Genomic DNA, 20,391 nt, shown 5'->3' on the forward strand with positions numbered 1-20,391 from the left:
CAAATTTGCAATGTGTTGCAAATATATGATTCTCTAAACTTCTAGTTCAGATTCTTTGAGTACGTGGATATAAGGATTGAATGTCAATAACATTTCTAATTTATTTCTCGACATTCTTTATGGTACTTATCTCCCCCTAATGCCGAAAAAATATCCTTATTGCTGATGCAATCAGCATACGGGCTATGAATAATTTTGATTGACGGATAAATTTTTATTCCCCACATAGACCCCTAATTTTCGCGAGTGCCCATTGATGTACGCTGGAGTGGTGATATCGGTACGCAAATGGGAAATACTTTGTTGATTTCCACGTAGTAACTACAAAGGGAAAGTAGTATATATGCAGTTGGTATGATTTAGATCATACTTACGGTGTGTAAGGCCGTATGTGTCCAGCAAGAGGCTGGTAATTTACAATTCTTTAAAATTGGTCATGTAATTAATTTCACTATCTTTGATAAGAAATTTAGTTAAACCATTCTGGGTATGTACATAGAGTACAACATATAATCGGACATTGCTTGTGAAATGATTTCAATGACATTGTCCATTTGAATGGGTTTATAGATCCTGTTTTCAGGAGAATTTGCTCCTACTTTGATAAGTTAAGCAATTTATTGGGTAAGATCATGGTTGTGTGTGATAAGACACACTTAAAAACATTTTATGAGTGTGTATATGAGTACCATGAAGTGTCTAAATTAACCCAGATAATGGTTCAACATTCCACATATATCTTTTGAGTGTGTTCAAGAAAGAATAAGTAGCTCATTTAGAATTTTAAGGTGAGAGTTCCTTAAAACAGATTTCCCCTATGGCACATGTGGTGCACATATAATCTGATGATCTGGGGAATATTTTTGCAACTTGTTAAGTTGTGACCAACCGAATTGTCAAGAATTTTCTAATCATCCCCAAACCAGGATGGCTAAGGCTATCAAGCCTAATATTTAATTAATTAATACTTAGAAAATCATTGTGTACGCAACAATATTGAGTATGAATTGAAACATACATTCAAATTTATCGAATATTGTATCCAATGGATATGATATTGGACACTTTACTACATGTAGTAGTACTAGTATGGGCTAATAATATATTGGGATAATTAGGAGATTACCTGAGGTCTCCAATATTTTTGAGTGCAAATGTTTTCATCCTCCATTTTCTGCACTAGATTTTTTTCCTCCTTCTGATGAAGATTCTGTGAGACATCCTTTACCATAATTTGGTTGTTATTTGCAAATTTGCAAATTTATCCCATTGAACTTATTGGCCTTTTAATAAATTTGTGGTGTGGTTTGACCATATGTTTAAGGATTTGGTAATCATAGGTACGATGTTTGTATAACCACACATTTGACAAACTGGAGATTTGTCTTTGTGATCATTTGAAAATGATTTATTCCTTTGTGATCATCTGTCTTTGTAATTAAGAGGTAATTCTTTCTTCAGTTGTCTTTTAGCCTCCAATTTAATTTTGAATTTCACATGGTTCTTTTTTGCGACTATGAAGTTGCACAAAATACTAAGTACTAGCAAGAATTTCAAATAATGGAACAGAACCCATTGGGTGAATCTGATGATTTGAAGAAATTCCATGTTTCTTCGTCATGGAAAATGGTAATACCATCATATGAGCATGTAAAGGGTATTAAGGGCTTTTTCAACCAGATTTACATATGAAAATATTTGATCATGGATCTCAACTTGAAGTTGATTAAGTGACAGAATTACGAGATGTGATAGACTTGAGGTCTTCAAAAACGAATGGGTAATCATTCACGATGTGCTCAAGGCATCATGTTTATATTAAGGAAAATATCCAGGGTGAATCTAAGTTCATCCATTATGTATTTAGTTTGAGAACTAAGTGAAGTTGGGACACATAAAATGCATATGAGCGTCGCAACTTTAGAGTCACCGCCAAAAACATAGACGTTTCTTGTTTGACATTGGTTAGTCACTGTGAAAGTATAACCACAATGTGATGTGGACATTGCAAAAATGTTGATACACTCAATTGTTGCCATAATTATGGGATCCATCTTGATGGATGAACAACACTAAAATTATAAATAGTGACATAGGCTTCACTGCCATGTATTTTACCAATGTAATAGAAGTCAATCACGATTATATGCAAATATTTATGTAGTTTTCTATGACATATTCACGCAAAATGATGCTTGAATAGTTGATATTAGCACACAATACCGTTTTGGTATATAGCGAGTGTGCAAGAATTATATTTACTATGAGAGTAAAAAAATATTTTAGTGAACAACAACAAATGCTTCAGACGAGCAAATTTTATAAATATCTGGTGCTTTATAACCATATGTGTAGGCCTCAAATTATATAGGATAACACTTTGAAGATAATCACCAATGGTGTAGATCTCGCAGTAATAGAAAAACATATTCTGACTTTTGCCAGTAGATGCTCATAATTCTATTACCTTATGTTATGCTGAATTTATGAAATCACTTTTAAGGTAATCATCTGTCAAAGTGACATGATGTAGACCTTCCAGTAATAGTGGATAGTCTGCAAAATTTTGCAGTAGATGCCAGTATTACCTTATGATATCTTGAAGTAGTCACATCAAATATTAATATTTGGAAGAGCACTACGAAGGTAGTCATCTTATTAAAAAGACAAGATGTAGACCTCACAGTAGTGGTGGCTAATCTGCAAATGGCACAGTAGATGCCACCAGTACCTTGTGATTCACAAATAAAATTTTGGGTAATCACATTAATAATTGGAAGAGCACGTTGAAGGTAGTCATCTTATCAAAATGATAAGATGTAGACCTCACAGTAATGATGGATAATCTGCAAATTATGCAGTAGATGCTATCAAATACCTTGTGATTCACAAATGCGATTTGAGGTAGTCATATTAAGTATGACACTTCAATTTAATGTCGAGATTTGCACGAAAATTATTTTCACATGCAAAGATATGGTTGTTGCACTAAATTAAACATGTTATATGGATTGCTTGAAAAGCAAACATATTGAACTCTATATTAATTAGATCTGAGGATCTAAACAAAAAGTGTGTGGACTATTTTGTAGTTGTTACAGCCTGAAAAACCATTTCAGAAATCCAGGTTATCAGATGTAAAGTACAGTTTGTGTTGAACATGTACTGTAGGTATTAATGTACAAATATCAGAAAGGAGGAGGGCTGAATATAAAATCCGCCAAAGGGATAAGCTTGCGTCCACTCTTTTTCATGTGCGGTTCCACGATGGGGAATTTTCTAATCGCCGTCGTTATCCAGTTTGGCTCTGCCTTTACAAATCAATCGATTCTTTCTGCTTCCACCGCCCAGCGCCCATCGTAGCCGCCGGGATATCGAGGACTTGCAACCCGTGAGCGATGACTTGCCTTGCGCTGGGGTTCGCCACTGTGCGCTGGACGCCGTCTGAGGAACTGCGCCGCTGCGCCCTGCTGCCGGCCGGGAGGGCAAGGCCCCGCCGTCGTGCTCGATGGGTGCCATGCCTTGGATGCTGCGGGGTGGCCGTGGCTATCAGCATATATCGATGCCGCGAATCGCGACGCGGCGATCCGTGTCGGGTGGATCCGCCGATGCCTCTGAAGCGCCGGGAGGAGCACCATCAAGGCCGAGGGCCCTCGCGTCCTCGGCGCCTGATAGCGTCGCTGCCACGGCTGTGCGTCATGGTCTCGCCGTTGGGGCGAGCATGGCGTCGTCGGTCCTCTTCTCTTGTTCTTCTTCCATTCCTTTTCGCTTGTTGCGTGGCCTAATGCTCTCGGTAGAGGCGTGCGTGATAACGTGTAAAGAGGAAAAAGGGAGAGAGAGGGAACGAATGATTGGAATGAACAGTTATTTCTCATTGATTGAAGACAGGGTATTTATACCCACTTACAAGGCAGTTAGGATTACAATGTCGGTAACTACAACCGACTTAACAACCGAGTTAAGCATTGATTATTAGGATTAAATTAATCCTTAACAAGTCTAGCCAGTAGGATACTACGTGCATACTTGTTGTTAGGTGGGACTTGCGGCATGAGTGAGTCAATAATAAAGCCGCTGGCTCGCTGGCTACTCCAGCATGAAATGAATCCACGTCACATGGCAGCTGAGCTGACGAGTCATTCTTGTTTATTTATCTGCAAATTAATATGTAAGAACGGGACTTTTTATGGTGAAGCACGGGCATGAGGCGTGCGCATGCCAATGTTCACGTAGCCGGCCGGTCATGGAATGCAACGCAAGAGTTACCAGTGCACGCCAGATCCATGCTTGCTTCAGCTACCCAACAAGAAAAAGAGGGACATGGTTGGATGTGCAACCGCTTTCCCCCGTTGTCTGCTCAATGCCGAGACAGCAAAAACACACACCATCTTTTTCCCTTCCCGTTTCATCGTATCACCATTTCACACGCAGATCGCGTGGCGGAGAGCCTTGCGCGGCGATAGCAGCAATTTCGCCCCATCCGATCCTAGCATCTCTTATTTAAGCATACCATCTGCCTTAGCTCGATCCAAGAGAAGAGCTCGGTTCATCATCCACTACCCTCAACCGAACCATCACCCTCATCCACTAGCAACAAGAAATGGCACATTTCTGGAGTGTCGCGGCGGCCGAGCTCACCGGCAGCCACCTCTACGAGGTCAAGCGCATGGTGGCGCGATTCCGTGAGCCTGTCGTCAGGATCTGGGGGCCGGCCTCAGCGTCGGCCAGGTGGCTGCCGTTGCACACGCCAAGGACGCGGCCAGCGTCACCGTCGAGTTCGCGGACGAGGCGCGCGTCCGCGTCCAGGCCTGCAGCGACTGGATCGTCCACTCGGTAGCAAACGGCGGTGACATCTACGGCGTCACCACGGGTATAATCAATGCTTAACTCGGTTGTTTAAGTCGGTTGTAGTTACCGACATTCTAATCCTAACTGCCTTGTAAGTGGGTATAAATACCCTGTCTTCAATCAATGAGAAATAACTGTTCATTCCAATCATTCGTTCCCTCTCTCTCCCTTTTTCCTCTTTACACGTTATCACGCACGCCTCTACCGAGAGCATTAGGCCACGCAACAAGCGAAAAGGAATGGAAGAAGAACAAGAGAAGAGGACCGACGACGCCATGCTCGCCCCAACGGCGAGACCATGACGCACAGCCGTGGCAGCGACGCTATCAGGCGCCGAGGACGCGAGGGCCCTCGGCCTTGATGGTGCTCCTCCCGGCGCTTCAGAGGCATCGGCGGATCCACCCGACACGGATCGCCGCGTCGCGATTCGCGGCATCGATATATGCTGATAGCCACGGCCACCCCGCAGCATCCAAGGCATGGCACCCATCGAGCACGACGGCGGGGCCTTGCCCTCCCGGCCGGCAGGCTTCCTTCTCCCTCTCCCTCTCATTCCCTTTCCCCCCTCCGAAAGAAAGGAAGGGGGAGGGGGGGCAACTAGGACTAGGAGTCCTAGTCGCCCCCCCCCCCCCTTGGGCGCGCCCCTAGGGCCGGACTCCTCCCTCTCATCCTTTATATATGGGGGCAGGGGGAACCCCATAGCACATCAATTGTTCTTAGACGTGTGCAGTGCCCTCCTCCATAGTTTACTCATCCGGTCATATCGTCGTATTGCTTAGGCGAAGCCCTGCGTGGATCACATCACCATCACCGTCACCACGCCATCGTGCTGACGAAACTCTCCCTCGACACTTTGCTGGATCAAGAGTTCGAGGGACGTCATCGAGCTGAACATGTGCAGAACTCGGAGGTTCCGTATGTTCGGTGCTTGATCGGTTGGACTGCGAAGACGTTCGACTACATCAACCGCGTTAAGCTAACACTTCCGCTTTCGGTCTACGAGGGTACGTGGACACACTCTTCCCCTCTCGTTGCTATGCATCTCCTAGATAGATCTTGCCTGATCATAGGATTTTTTTGAAATTGCATGCTACGTTCCCCTTCAGTGGTATCAGAGCTAGGTCTATGCTTAGATGATATGCATGAGTAGAACACAAAGAGTTGTGGGTGATCATAGTCATACTTCTTACCACCAATGTCTTATTTTGATTCGGTGGTATTGTTGGATGAAGCGGCGTGGACCAACCTTACATGACTGCGTTCATGAGACTGGTTCCACCGACAAACATGCAACTTATTTTGCATAAAGGTGGCCGGCGTGTCTGTTTCTCCAACTTTAGTTGAATCAAATTTGACTACGGACGGTCCTTGTTGAAGGTTAAAACATCACACGTGACGAAAAATCGTTGTGATTTTGATGCGTAGGTAAGAAAGGTTCTTACTAGAAGCCCGTAGCGGGCACGTAAAACTTGCAACAACAAAGTAGAGGACGTCTAACTTGTTTTTGCAGGGTATGTTGTGATGTGACACTAGTAGAAAACATGGCTTTGGTTCGGGCCTGGCCAGCCCATTAGTCCGGTTCTTCACGAACCGGGACCCATGGGGGGCATTAGTCCCTGGTTCATGAGCCCATGGGGCCGGCCGGGGCCTCGTGGGCATTGGTCCCGGTTCATCTGGATCCATTTGTTCCGGTTCTAGGTACGAACCGGGACCAATGGGCCGCGCTCCTGGCCCACAGCCGTTGGTATCGGTTCGTGCCTAGAACCGGTATAGAAGGGGGGCCTTTAGTCCCGGTTCCTGCCACGAATCGGGACAAATGAGTTGCCTATATATACCCTCTCGCCGGCGAGCAGAGCAGTCCACACTGCTCTATTTTTTTGGACGGCGAGGGGAGGGCATTTGGGTGCTCTAGCTCACCTCCTATGCACATGAGGTGTTCGATGAAATGCCCAAGCCACACTAGTTAAGCTTTCTCCTCTCGAAGCTCGACCTCGGAGCTCCATTTTTCTCGAGATTTGTCTAGATTTAGCGGTCTGTCATGCCCCGTCCCCGTTTTCACCGCCGTCGATTGCCCGCACCGATCTCGTCACCGGCACCACCGTAGTGAGCCTCTTGTTCTTATCTTCTTTCTGATTTTTTTTTTCTTTAGATAGATACTTGTTTGATTTTCTTACTTTAGATAGATACTTGTCTGATTTTCTTACTTTTGACACACATCATTATATATAATGCACGCAGATGAACCGGCAATGGATGTATGGTGACAGACCACCTCCGAGTACATTAAGGGCGTGCATAATTTTCTCGAAGTGGCTGAGGCAAACAAGCAGAATGGTTTTATGTGTTGTCCATGCCCTATATGTGGGAATACGAAGTCTTACTCTAACCGGAAAATCCTTCACACCCACCTGCTTTTATAAGGGTTTCATGCCACACTATAATGTTTGGACGAGGCACGGAGAAATAGGGGTTATGATGGAAGACAACGAAGAAGAAGAGGACGATGACAACTATGTGCCCCCTGAATACGGTGATGCTGCAACGGGGAGCTGCTGAAGATCAAGAGGAACCAGACGATGTGCCCGATGATGCTGCAACGGGGGAATCTGCTGAAGATCAAGAGGAACCAGACGATGTGCCTGATGATGATGATCTCTGTCGGGTCATTGTCGATGCAAGGACGCAATGCGAAAGTCAAAAGGAGAAGCTGAAGTTCGATCGCATGCTAGAGGATCCACAAAAAAAGGTTGTACCCCAATTGCGAAGATGGCAACACCAAAGCTCTGACCGTACTGGAATCGCTGCAGTGGAAGGCAGAGAATACTGGTGGGGCTGACAAAGGATTTGAGAAGCTACTGAAAATATTGAAGAAGAAGTGTCGGTGTCAAAACCGGCGGATCTCGGGTAGGGGGTCCCGAACTGTGCGTCTAGGCCGAATGGTAACAAGAGGCAAGGGACACGAAGTTTTACCCAGGTTCGGGCCCTCTCGATGGAGGTAAAACCCTACGTCCTGCTTGATTAATATTGATGATATGGGTAGTACAAGAGTAGATCTACCACGAGATCAGAGAGGCTAAACCCTAGAAGCTAGCCTATGGTATGATTGTTGTTGTGTAGTTCTATGGACTAAAACCCTCCGGTTTATATAGACACCGGAGAGGGTTAGGGGTACACAAAGTCAGTTACAATGGTAGGAGATCTACATATCCGTATCGCCAAGCTTGCCTTCCACGCCAGGAAAGTCCCTTCCTGACACGGGACGAAGTCTTCAATCTTGTATCTTCATAGTCCAGAAGTCCGGCTGAAGGTATAGTCCGGCCATCCGAACACCCCCTAATCCACGACTCCCTCAGTAGCCCCCGAACCAGGCTTCAATGACGATGAGCCTGGCAGCGCAGATTGTCTTCGGCATTGCAAGGCGGGTTCTCCTCCAAATTTCGTGTACCTGCTGAATAAAGTCCGGTTTCTTGTAGATGTTGCGCTCCTTGGCTTCTACGCCCAATAATGGCCGTCTCCCACGTGTCAAACGAATATGAAAAGACCGAGTGTTTTTACATTCACACCCCTAGCCGTGTAAATGAGCTGCCCATTTAAGGGGACGAGGATTTAGATCCAAACCACATCTTCCCCCTTCGCGAGTGTTCATCAGAGCGCATCCGACAAAGGTCCATTCCACCATGGCCAGCCGTCGCAACTCCTCCTTTCGCCCTTCCAGCCCTCAGCCTGGATATTGGGAGAGATGCTCCATCCCGCATAGCGAGCTGGTGACGCTCTAGACCAAGGAATTTCTCCCCCCGGCCTATATGATCCCGGTTCGAGCCGGTCTTGCCATCTATAACGGCGGAAAGCAAGCGGAGAGTGACCCTAATCCCTCCAAAGGGGAGCGGGTATGCCTTGTCCCTTATTTAATAAGAGGGCTCGGATTTCCAATCCATCCGTTTCTCCGGGGGCTCCTGCAGTTCTATGGCCTCCAGCTACACAATCTCACGCCTGCCTCCGTATTGCATGTCGCGGGCTTCGTAGCCCTCTGCGAGCTGTTTTTGGGTGTTGAGGCTCATTTCGGGCTGTGGAAAAGGTTATTCTGCCTTGTGCCCCGCTCTAAGGAGGGGTCCATATATCAAGTGGGCGGATCCGAAGTGTGGCGCATCGCCGGGACCGGATATCTATCCGGAACCCCAAAGAAGGCGTCCGAAGACTGGCCTTCGGAATGGTTTTATATAGAGGACGTCCCGCTGCCGGATCCTGTCCGGATCGGCCTCCCTAAGTTCGACAGTGCTCCCTTAAAGAAGCGCCTAAGCTGGCGCCCACGGAGCCCTCAGAGGGAAAGTGACAGGGACATCATTTACCTAATGGGCCGGATAAGATTGTTAGCCCATTCCCGACTGACCATGATCGGGGTTATGGCCGAATGCATCATGCGGGGGGTGCAGCCGCTTCAGTATAGAAGCCATCCCATGTGGGACTTCAACGGGGAGGACGACGCCACCCGCTACGGCCGTAAGGGGCCGGATTCGGCTGCCGCTCTACTGAAGATCTTGTCCACTTTGTACGAGGGAGAAGAGGAGGAATTTCTCCGCGTCAACCCACAGGGTGGATTCTCTATGCACAATCCCCCAAGCTGGGTAAGCGGTCACATTTACTTGACCATCCGTTTTGTATTCCCATTGTTAAATATTCAGTCTGATGACTTCAACGCAGGAACTGCGCCGGGCTATTAAGGAAATAAAAAACCCTCCTCCACAACACGAGGACCCAGGACGGTCCCTCGACCCGGCCTCTCAAGAGGATCTGGACATATCTGTGGAGCTGATTGATGGAGTGTTCCATCAATTGAGCAAGGACAACGCCTTGGTGGCCATTACGGCTGATTACCCGGGGCTAATCCCGGCCTCCCAGGTAACTGAGATCGAAGTCCCAGTACCCCGAATAGGTGTCCGCCCTCTCGTGTTTTCAGTTTCCTGATTAAAACCGAGCTTTGCAGGGGAGGTTTTTGAGACGGGAGGCCGAACCTGCGGCGACAAGCCAACGAGGGGCCGCAGGGCCCCGTGGGCAGAAAAGAGGTGCAGTCCGGACCGAGGCGTCAGCGCAAAGGTATGGCGCGCCCCCTTATCCGAGGTGTTACACCTGCGAGGCATATTAACACTCGTGCTCTCTTCAGGACAAAGAGACCTCGCCGGACTATACCCGGAGAGGCTGCCAACCGCGCCTCCACCAGCCAGGCTCCAAAGCCTGGCCCAGAGGCGGAGGTGAACACAAGGCGCGCACCGTACGCTCTTCCGACGGAGGATGTGGACAAGTTGTCTGCCACCAACTCTGAGGTGGAGAGTGCCATGAACCACAGGCGTCGCCGGACAATTCTTCGCGATGCTTGTTTCTCCCAAGAGGCATTAGATGCCTTTAATTCGGGAGATGCGTACCTCCGTGCCGCTCAAAATGGTCTAGCCAGAGCCACGGAGCAATATGTAAAAGACATACGGGTAAGGAAATTTTGGTAATTATATATATACCAGTAGCCCCCGAGACTTGAAACAGTTAGAATAACTGATTTAAGGATCATTTGTTATGCAGGTTCTCATAGAAAAGAATTCCCTACTGTCCAAGGAGCTGGAAGAGTGCAAAGCCCAACTTGAGGCCGCACTGGCCGCGGCAGGGGAGCCCAAGGAGACCCCCTCTGGTAATATACACTTCGAAAAATAAGTATTTTGCGAAGCACGACATGGGTGTGAATCTGACAAATGAAATTGCAGATGGCGCCGGATTGAACCCGGAAAGGCAACACCTCCTACGCCAGCTAAAGGCTGGTGAGAAGGTGCTGACAAAGGCGAGGCGGGAGAAGAATGATCTCCAAGATGCCAACACCAAGCTGGGCGTCGAGCTGAAAGATGTTCGTGCCCAGCTGTCAGACTCCGTTAAGGAGAACCAGCGGCTTCGGCGCGGCATATTTAGTAAGTGCTTGAATGAACCTTTGAAAGAAAGTTCGGCGGGGAAGTCGACTAACAGAGCAATGTCTGTAGGTGTGCTAACGGGTCGTCCTGCAGAGGAGATGCCCGGTTCTACGGGTGACCTTCTGCCCGAGCTCTCGCAACTACTCGATCGAGTTCGGCAGGCGATGCAAGGCGTCGCCCAGGCCCTGTGGCCATCCATCTCCATGCCCGAAGGTCTTGGAGAGCTTGCGGAGAAGCTAAAGGGAGCACGGCGGCGCTTCTGATTGTGGAAGATATTGGCCTGCCGTCAAGGCGCTAGGGAGGCCTGGGCTATGGTGAAGACGCGGTACACAAAGGCTGACCCCAACCACATGGCCGAGGTCGGTCCTGTGGGGCCCGATGGGAAGGAGATGCCTGTAAGCTTAGTATACGGCCAAGTAGAATTGGCCGCAAAGTATTCCCAGCAGGACTGTAAATTAGACAGCCTGTTAGATGGTATTGAAGAGGAATACAATCAGTCAGAATGACTATGTAATTTAATTGACATTTATAATGCCTTCTAGCCGGATTGTAGATCGTCTGTCATGGCCGACCTTTTCGCTTCAGTCTCGGGACCTGACGGTCCGGAGTGTGTCCGAATTCCCATGCGGTTATATAAGAACCGGGGAATGCATGGAGACCAGGCGTAGGGGTCATTAGTGCGTGAACAGACAAGTGCCCGACTAGTTATGTTATATTACATGGTTAGTAAGAAACATCTTCCAGGGAGAATAGTTCCGTTAGGGGTTCCTTTCCCTGGGAGGCATGCCCTAAAGTGCATGTCCATGCTGCGAAAAGAGACGTAGGAAAAACATCTGGGGGCGTATAGATAAATAAGTGAAAAAAGATCATCTTTAGTTCAACGACCGAATATTCCCTTAAGAACGCTTGCTTTCGGCTTCACCCAGTCTGAGGTACACGTCCGGCTGACCCGGCAGTAACAATCGCAGAGGTGCTCCCTTTACCACCTAGCCGAACAATTGGGAACGTAGGGGTAAGCACAGGAGCCAGGCAACCCAGCTTGGCCAAAACTTAAGTCATATCGATGCATATAATGGTGAATAAAAGGTACATGCGGAAGTGTGACACATGTGTTGGGCATGAAGCCCGTATAAATAAGCTTCTGTTTAAAGAAGCCCCCAGATTTAATGGGCGCGGATAGCGCGTCACTTTATGAGCCTTTAAAGGCTATAAGAGAGCGAGAGAAGAAGAGAAATGTAAGACAGAAAGTATATAAAAAATGGACAGAGGAAGGAGACGAACACAGAGTCCGGCGCTAGGCATACAATCTTCGGAGACGGGTTGCGTTCCATGGGTTCGGCTCGAGTCAGTTATCCGATGCATCTCGCAGGCGGTACGCTCCACCAGTCAGGACTTGGTCAATTATGAAGGGACCTTCCCACTTGGGCTTGAGTTTGTCCTTTTTCTTGTCCGATAGTCATAGAACTAATTCGCCAACGTTGTAATTTTTGGCCCGTACTTCTCTGCTTTGGTATCTTCGAGCCTGCTGTTGATAGAATGCGGAACGGGCTTTTGCCACGTCACGCTCCTCCTCCAATGCGTCCAAGCTGTCCTGCCGATCGAGCTCGGCTTCTCTTTCTTCGTACATGCGCACTCGAGGTGAGTCATGAATTATGTCGCAAGGCAAAACTGCCTCTGCGCCGTACACCATAAAGAATGGTGTGTATCCGGTGGTGCGATTCGGCGTGGTCCACAGCCCCCAGAGTACGGAGTCGAGCTCCTCTACCCAGTGCGTGTTAGATTCCTTGAGGGACCGCACTAATCTGGGTTTGATGCCGCTCATGATAGGACCATTTGCATGTTCGACCTGGCCGTTAGTTTGTGGGTGATAGACGGAAGCATAATCGAGCTTGATGCCCATGTTTTTGCACCAGAGTTTTACCTCGTCGGCCGTAAAGTTCGTGCCGTTGTCAGTGATGATGCTGTGGGGGACGCCGTAACGGTGTACAACCCCGGATACAAAGTCTATCACCGGTCCGGATTCGGCCGTCTTAACAGGCTTGGCTTCTATCCATTTGGTGAACTTATCCACCATGACCAGTAAGTATTTTTGCTTGTGGGTTCCGCCTTTAAGGGGTCCAACCATGTCAAGCCCCCAGACCGCGAAGGGCCAAGTGATGGGGATAGTTTGGAGGGCGGTGGGTGGCATATGGCTTTGGTTTGCAAAGAGCTGGCAACCGGTGCATCGTTGGACTAAGTCCTGGGCGTCTGCCCGGGCCGTCGGCCAATAAAAGCATGTATGGAAGGCCTTGCTTACAAGGGACCAAGCTTCCGCGTGATGACCGCCGAGTCCGGCATGAATTTCAGCCAGGAGGTTCCGCCCTTCCTCTTCGGAGATGCACCTTTGAAGGACTCCGGTAGTGCTTTTCTTATAAAGCTCTCCCTCGTGGACCTTGTAGGCTTTGGATCGCCGCACTATGCAGCGTGCCTCATTTTGGTCCTCAGGGAGTTCCTGCCTAGTAAGGTAGGCGAGGAATGGTTCTGTCCACGGGGCGATAACGGCCATTATTAGGTGGGCTGAAGGTGTTATTTCATTGGCAAAGCCTCCGATTGTGTCGGAATGTTCGGTGTCGGGCAGTGCGGTTGGGTCCGGGCTGTTATTGTTCGACTCCCCTTCCCATACTACGTATGGCTTGAACAACCTTTCCAAGAAGATGTTGGGGGGGACTACATCGCGTTTTGCGCCGATGCGTGCCAGGACATCTGCCGCCTGATTATTTTCCTGGGCTATATGGTGGAATTCAAGCCCTTCGAACCGAGCTGACATTTTTAGGACGGCGTTGCGGTAAGCTGCCATTTTTGGATCCTTGGCATCGAAAACTCCATTTATTTGGGATATTGCGAGGTTCGAGTCCCCGCGCACCTCTAGGCGTTGAATGCCCATGGATACTGCCATCTGGAGACCTTGTAAAAGGGCCTCATATTCGGCTGCATTGTTGGAGTCCGTGTATATAATCTGGAGTACGTATTGAACTATGTCTCCTGTGGGGGACGTCAAAACGACGCCAGCCCCTAGTCCGGCCAACATCTTGGAGCCGTCGAAATGCATGATCCAATTTGAATATGTGCCGTACTCTTTAGGGAGTTAGGCCTCCGTCCATTCTGCGACGAAGTCGGCCAAGACTTGCGACTTGATGGCTCACTGTGGCTTATAAGTTATGTCGAACGGGAGGAGCTCAATGGCCCATTTTGCAATCCGGCCTGTTGCATCACGGTTGTTTATAATGTCGTTAAGTGGTACTTCCGAGGCTACTGTGATTGAACACTCTTGAAAGTAGTGTCGTAGCTTCTGGGATGCCATGAATACCGCGCACACAATCTTTTGATAATGCGGGTACCGTGATTTGCACGGAGTGAGGACAGTGGACACATAATAGACCGGCTTTAGAAGGGGGAATTTGTGTCCGTCCGTTTCTCGTTCGACGACGAGCACTTCGCTTACAACCTGATGTGTTCCTGCAATGTATAATAGCATTGGTTCGCCAATGTTTGGCCCGGCCAGGACTGGGTTTGTTGCCAATATGGCTTTTATTTCGCCGAGTCCGGGTCAACAGACCAGCTTCATAATAAATTTACCGACATTGGTTTATGACTGCGTTATTTCCTCCTTCTGGGAAATCCGGGTCAACAGACTAGCTTCATAATAAATTTACCGACATTGGTTTATCACCGAGAAATATTGTGAAGAATAACTCCTTTGACCCAGCTCCCAAAGTGCCGGTTTAAGAAATATGGGTCTTGAAATACTTATCTGATATTCAGCCGGTTTGAAGATGTAAAACTTTCTGGTTTAATATTACCAAAATGGCCGGTTTATAAATATTGATGGCACCGGGTCATAATTGTTGTCAACACCGGGTCATGTAATTGATCTTCCTGATCTGCATAATACCTCCTTTATATGCATAATACTTGTAGCCCCCAAGTCTTAATAGGAGAATAGTGATAACTTAAGACTTGGTCCAATAAGTGTTTCAACCTTGAAGAAATCTGCTTTGTTCATCTCAATCATAGTTAGAATTGAGTATTCTACATATATAGCCCCCAAGTGCCGGGTTGTCATGCTTGCAGCAACCTGGGACTTGAAATTGCCTTATTCTCATAAAAAACTTCAACTAGTGTAGCCCCCAAGGGCCGGGTCAGTATGCAATAATGAGCAGGGACTTTGCAAATATGATGATGTAAACTTGAGCAGCAATATGTAGCCCCCAAGGGCCGGCTTAATAAGATAATATTGAGCTAGGACTTGATGTATTCTTCAATGAAAATAACATCATATGATGTAACCCCCGTCATGGGGCTTGAACCCATGTCCACAAGGTTAAGAGCCCTGTGCTTTATCAACTGAGCAGTGGATCCTTCAATAATAAATGAAAAATCTGTGTACCTTGAATTGTTGATAGGAGCAATTGGTAGCCCCCAAGGGTCGGCTCATTATAATATGATGAGTCGGGTCTTCAATAAGACTAGTAAAAAGGACTTTGCATTAGCCCCCAAGTGTCATGGTGCATACTTGCAGCGACATGAGACTTGTGTATTTAATGTAATTTTAACTGAAATAATGTAGCCCCCAAGTGCCGGGTTGTAAGCCTGCAGCAACTCGGGACTATTCCTTCAATTGTAGAATAAATCATATATATTGATAATATGATAGCCATTGCGCTAAAGCGACTTTTGAAAACCTTTAATCATAGTACTGGTTATTGATAACCATAATAAAAAATCCAGCCATGTTGGCTATTTGAATAATATACCCAATGATTTATAAGCGCATAATTCCAATGGCGCAATCCAAATATATACTAGCGACTTATAGTCCAGAGCCAGGCCGGGTCAATAAACACCGGTGATTTGTAATTATGCTTTATTCAACCTGTTTCTGCATAAAACAAGTTTAAAGTGTCCTGGCGGTTTGCCGCCGGACGGGTCATAATGCCCAATATATAACCCGGGTTTATAACCAAGGCTGCACTTAAGAACAATCAAATATGAAATAGATCATACCTGTGACATTGAATCACATCGTTGGTTTACCAACTTTTTTTAGTAAGGGTGATAACCCAAATCTTGAGTATGATAACTCCCATCATATTTTGCCGGTTTGTAATAAAACAGTATCGGGTTATAATAAACACTGGATAATCATCCTGGCAACTTATAGTCAATGCCAGACCGGGCTAAGAAAACTCCGGTTTATAACTGAGTTTGTACTAACAACTGATAGTTGAAAGCTTGTGCCGGGTTGAAAAACACCGGACTGATGAAATGACTTATAATCTGGCCGGGTGAATGGACGCCGGTTTACCTTAAAACCTTATCAACAGAGAAGGTGTCCGAAGACTGGCCTTCGGAATGGTTTTATATAGAGGACGTCCCGCTGCCGGATCCTGTCCGGACCGGCCTCCCTAAGTTCGACAGTGCTCCCTTAAAGAAGCGCCTAAGCTGGCGCCCACGGAGCCCTCAGAGGGAAAGTGACAGGGACATCATTTACCTGATGGGCCGGATAAGATTGTTAGCCCATTCCGGACTGACCATGATCGGGGTTATGGCCGAATGCATCATGCGGGGGGTGTAGCCGCTTCAGTATAGAAGCCATCCCATGTGGGACTTCAACGGGGAGGATGACGCCACCCGCTACGACCGTAAGGGGCCGGATTCGGCTGCCGCTCTACTGAAGATCTTGTCCACTTTGTACAAGGGAGAAGAGGAGGAATTTCTCCGCGTCAACCCACAGGGTGGATTCTCTATGCACAATCCCCCAAGCTGGGTAAGCGGTCACATTTACTTGACCATCCGTTTTGTATTCCCATTGGCGACTGAAGGGTGCCAGGCGAAAATGTCCCAGTCCTCTCGTAGGAACTCTGGCAGTGCGGCATCTACATCAGGGTCTAAATGTGCCCCGATGGAAGCTGCTTTATTGGGGTCCGTTGGATGGACCTGGAATTTGACTATTTCGTCCGCCGGTTTAAAGGAGGTGGACTTGGATCTTTTGTCGAGTACGGCATCATCCCTATTCACCGTAGAGCGCAGCGCAGTTAGTACCTCAGCCGCTAGGGCTTCAGATAGTGCCTCGAGGGCCAGTGCGGCTGTCTTGTTTTCGGCGCGGAGTGCTATGTCCGGATCACTAGTGAGAGTGATGATCTCGTTAGGCCCGGGCATCTTGAGCTTCATGTACCCGTAATGGGGTATTGCTTGGAAGATTGTAAACGCTTCCCGCCCTAGCAGAGCATGATAACCGCTATTGAACAGAGCCACATGGAACGTGACCTCTTCGGACCTGTAATTATCTGGCGTGCTGAACACCACATCTAGTGTGATTTTTCCTGTACAGCGCGCTTCCCGACTGGGGATTATTCCTCTAAAGGTTGTGTTGCTTCGCTTAATGCGGTTCCAGTCTATTTCCATTTTTTGAAGGGTTTCCTCATAAATGAGGTTCAATCCGCTGCCGCCGTCCATGAGTACCTTGGTAAGACAAAAGCCGTCCACTATTGGACTGAGGACCAATGCGGCTGGTGCTCGGGCTGTTCGGAATTTAGGTTCATCACTGGCGTTAAAGGTCATAGCCGTGTCACTCCATGGGTTTATTGTTGCTACTTGGTAGACTTCGGCAAGGCTGCGGAGTGTCCTTTTTCGCATATTATTTGATGCGAAAGTCTCGAAGACTGTTAATACCGTATTGGTGTCTCTGGGGTGGCTTTCTGTGGCCTCGGAATTAGGAGATCTTCGCCAATTTTGGCCACCTGCCGGAGTATCCAACATGCTCTAAGGCTGTGAGTTGGTGTGGCGTCCTCTGTACTGTGAATTTTACAGGGTCCATTAAGCCATCCATCCAGTACGGTTCCATGCCCTGTAGAGGGTTTTTGCTTTTTGGTGCTTGACCCGAGTGTCGGGCGATGATGCACCCTTTTATTTCGGACTAGGTTTGTAATCAGGGCCGGATCGTCCCAAAATTTTATTTTGGTTTTCTAGGCGCTTTCCATCGCACAGTACTTTCGTACAATGGACGCCAAGTCATCGAAGCGTGTAATATCACAGCGACTTATGGCGTTGAGGATTCCCTTGTCCGTGCAATTATTGCAGAAGATTGAGATTGCGTCTTCCTCGCGGCAGTCCTTTATCCTGTTCTTAACCAGGAGGAATCTGGCCCAGTAATGATGTACTGTTTCATCGGGCTCTTGCCTGATTTGGGATAGATCGCTTATGTTCGGGTGGGTGGGTGGAATTAAATCTGAAGCCTCACCCCATCTGTCGTGGAATTGTCACGGCAGATGTCCTTAGTGTCAGGACTTAGTCGCGAGGCCAACGCATTTATGTGGTAGTTTGAGAGGGGTTAAGCGGGTAGGGAGACGCGATGTTTTACCCAGGTTCGGCCCCTCACGGTGGAGGTAAAAGCCTACATCCTGCTTCATTGATATTGATGATGATGATCACGGTTACAAGAGTGCTCTATCTCGAGAGCTATTGTCTAAACCTAACTTGTCCAACTTGTGGAACTTGTCAATCTTGTCCCCTTTGGGGAGCCCTTCCCCTCCTTATATATGTTGAAGGGGCAGGTTACATGTGGAATCCAACTCGGACTTTTACTTAAACTATTTTGACTTCCCTTCCTGGGCTTCTTAACGTCTGCCGGTTTAACATTGGTCTACCGGTTTAAGATCGTCTGCCGGTTTAACACCAGCCGGTTTACCGTCTGTCTTAACCATCTGGAACACGCGCCGGGTCACCAATGAGTCTTTAGGCTTTGTGAATCGTCATCAGTGAACCGCCAGACACGTAAGTCGCCAATCTTCTGGCGGTTTACCAATGAAACGCCAAGTCCAGCCGGGTTATACTTCCGACCGGTTTACGCCGCGGGGTATATCCCCGACATTAGCCCCCAAGTTTAGCTTGGATTTATCCATGGTAAACTTTATACTGCAAAATAAACACAAGAACAAATTTGACAGGTTATGCTCCAGGTTAAGAATTCTTGTAAACCGGTACCTGATCACCCTTAAGTCCTTGTTATTTCCTCCTTCTGGGAAATCCGGGTCAACAGACCAGCTTCATAATAAATTTACCGACATTGGTTTATCACTGAGAAATATTGTGAAGAATAACTCCTTTGACCCAGCTCCCAAAGCGCCGGTTTAAGAAATATGGGTCTTGAAATACTTATGTGATATTCAGCCGGTTTGAAGATGTAAAACTTTTTGATTTAATATTTACCAAAATGGCCGGTTTATAAATATTGATGGCACCGGGTCATAATTGTTGTCGAGACCGGGTCATGTAATTGATCTTCCTTATCTGCATAATACCTCCTTTATCTGCATAATACCTGTAGCCCCCAAGTCTTAAGAGGAGAATAGTGATAACTTAAGACTTGCTCCAATAAGTGTTTCAACCTTGAAGAAATACGGTTTGTTCATCTCAATCATAGTCAGAATTGAGTATTCTACATATATAGCCCCCAAGTGTCGGGTTATCATGCTTGCAGCAACCTGGGACTTGAAATTGCCTTATTCTCATAAAAAACTTCAACTAGTGTAGCCCCCAAGGGCTGGGTCAGTATGCAATAATGAGCAGGGACTTTGCAAATATGATCATGTAAACTTGAGCAGCAATATGTAGCCCCCAAGGGCCGGCTTAATAAGATAATATTGAGCTGGGACTTGATGTATTCTTCAATGAAAATAACATCATATGATGTAACCCCCGTCATGGGGCTTGAACCCACGTCCAAAAGGTTAAGAGCCTTGTGCTTTATCAACTGAGCAGTGGATCCTTCAATAATAAATGAAAAATCTGTGTACCTTGAATTGTTGACAGGAGCAATTGGTAGCCCCCAAGGGCCGGCTCATTATAATATGATGAGTCGGGTCTTCAATAAGACTAGTAAAAAGGACTTTGCATTAGCCCCCAAGTGTCATGGTGCATGCTTGCAGCGACATGAGACTTGTGTATTTAATGTAATTTTAACTGAAAGAATGTAGCCCCCAAGTGCCGGGTTGTAAGCCTGCAGCAACTTGGGACTATTCCTTCAATTGTAGAATAAATCATATCTATTGATAATATGATAGCCATTGCGCTAAAGCGACTTTTGAAAACCTTTAATCATAGTACTGGTTATTGATAACCATAATAAAAAATCCAGCCATGTTGGCTATTTGAATAATATACCCAATGATTTATAAGCGCATAATTCCAATGGCGCAATCCAAATATATACTGGCGACTTATAGTCCAGAGCCAGGCCGGGTCAATAAACACCGGTGATTTGTAATTATGCTTTATTCAACCTGTTTCTGCATACAACAAGTTTAAAGTGTCCTGGCAATTTGCCGCCGGACGGGTCATAATGCCCAATATATAACCCGGGTTTATAACCAAGGCTGCACTTAAGAACAATCAAATATGAAATAAATCATACCTGTGACATTGAATCACATCGTTGGTTTACCAACTTTTTTTAGTAAGGGTGATAACCCAAATCTTGAGTATGATAACTCCCATCATATTTTGCCGGTTTGTAACAAAACCGTATCGGGTTATAATAAAAACTGGATAATCATCCTAG

The 20,391-nt window shown here is 46.9% G+C and overlaps 2 pseudogenes; one reads left to right on the forward strand and one right to left on the reverse strand.

Moving 5' to 3' along the window:
• The window catches only part of LOC125507551, a 37,292-nt pseudogene extending 33,654 nt beyond the window's left edge, over window positions 1-3,638 (reverse strand).
• Window positions 3,147-5,369, forward strand: LOC125506319 (annotated as a pseudogene).
• Window positions 5,370-20,391: the final 15,022 nt, after the last annotated feature.

This window comes from Triticum urartu, chromosome 5 (genome assembly GCF_003073215.2).
Source record: "Triticum urartu cultivar G1812 chromosome 5, Tu2.1, whole genome shotgun sequence".
Taxonomy (NCBI): domain Eukaryota; kingdom Viridiplantae; phylum Streptophyta; class Magnoliopsida; order Poales; family Poaceae; genus Triticum; species Triticum urartu.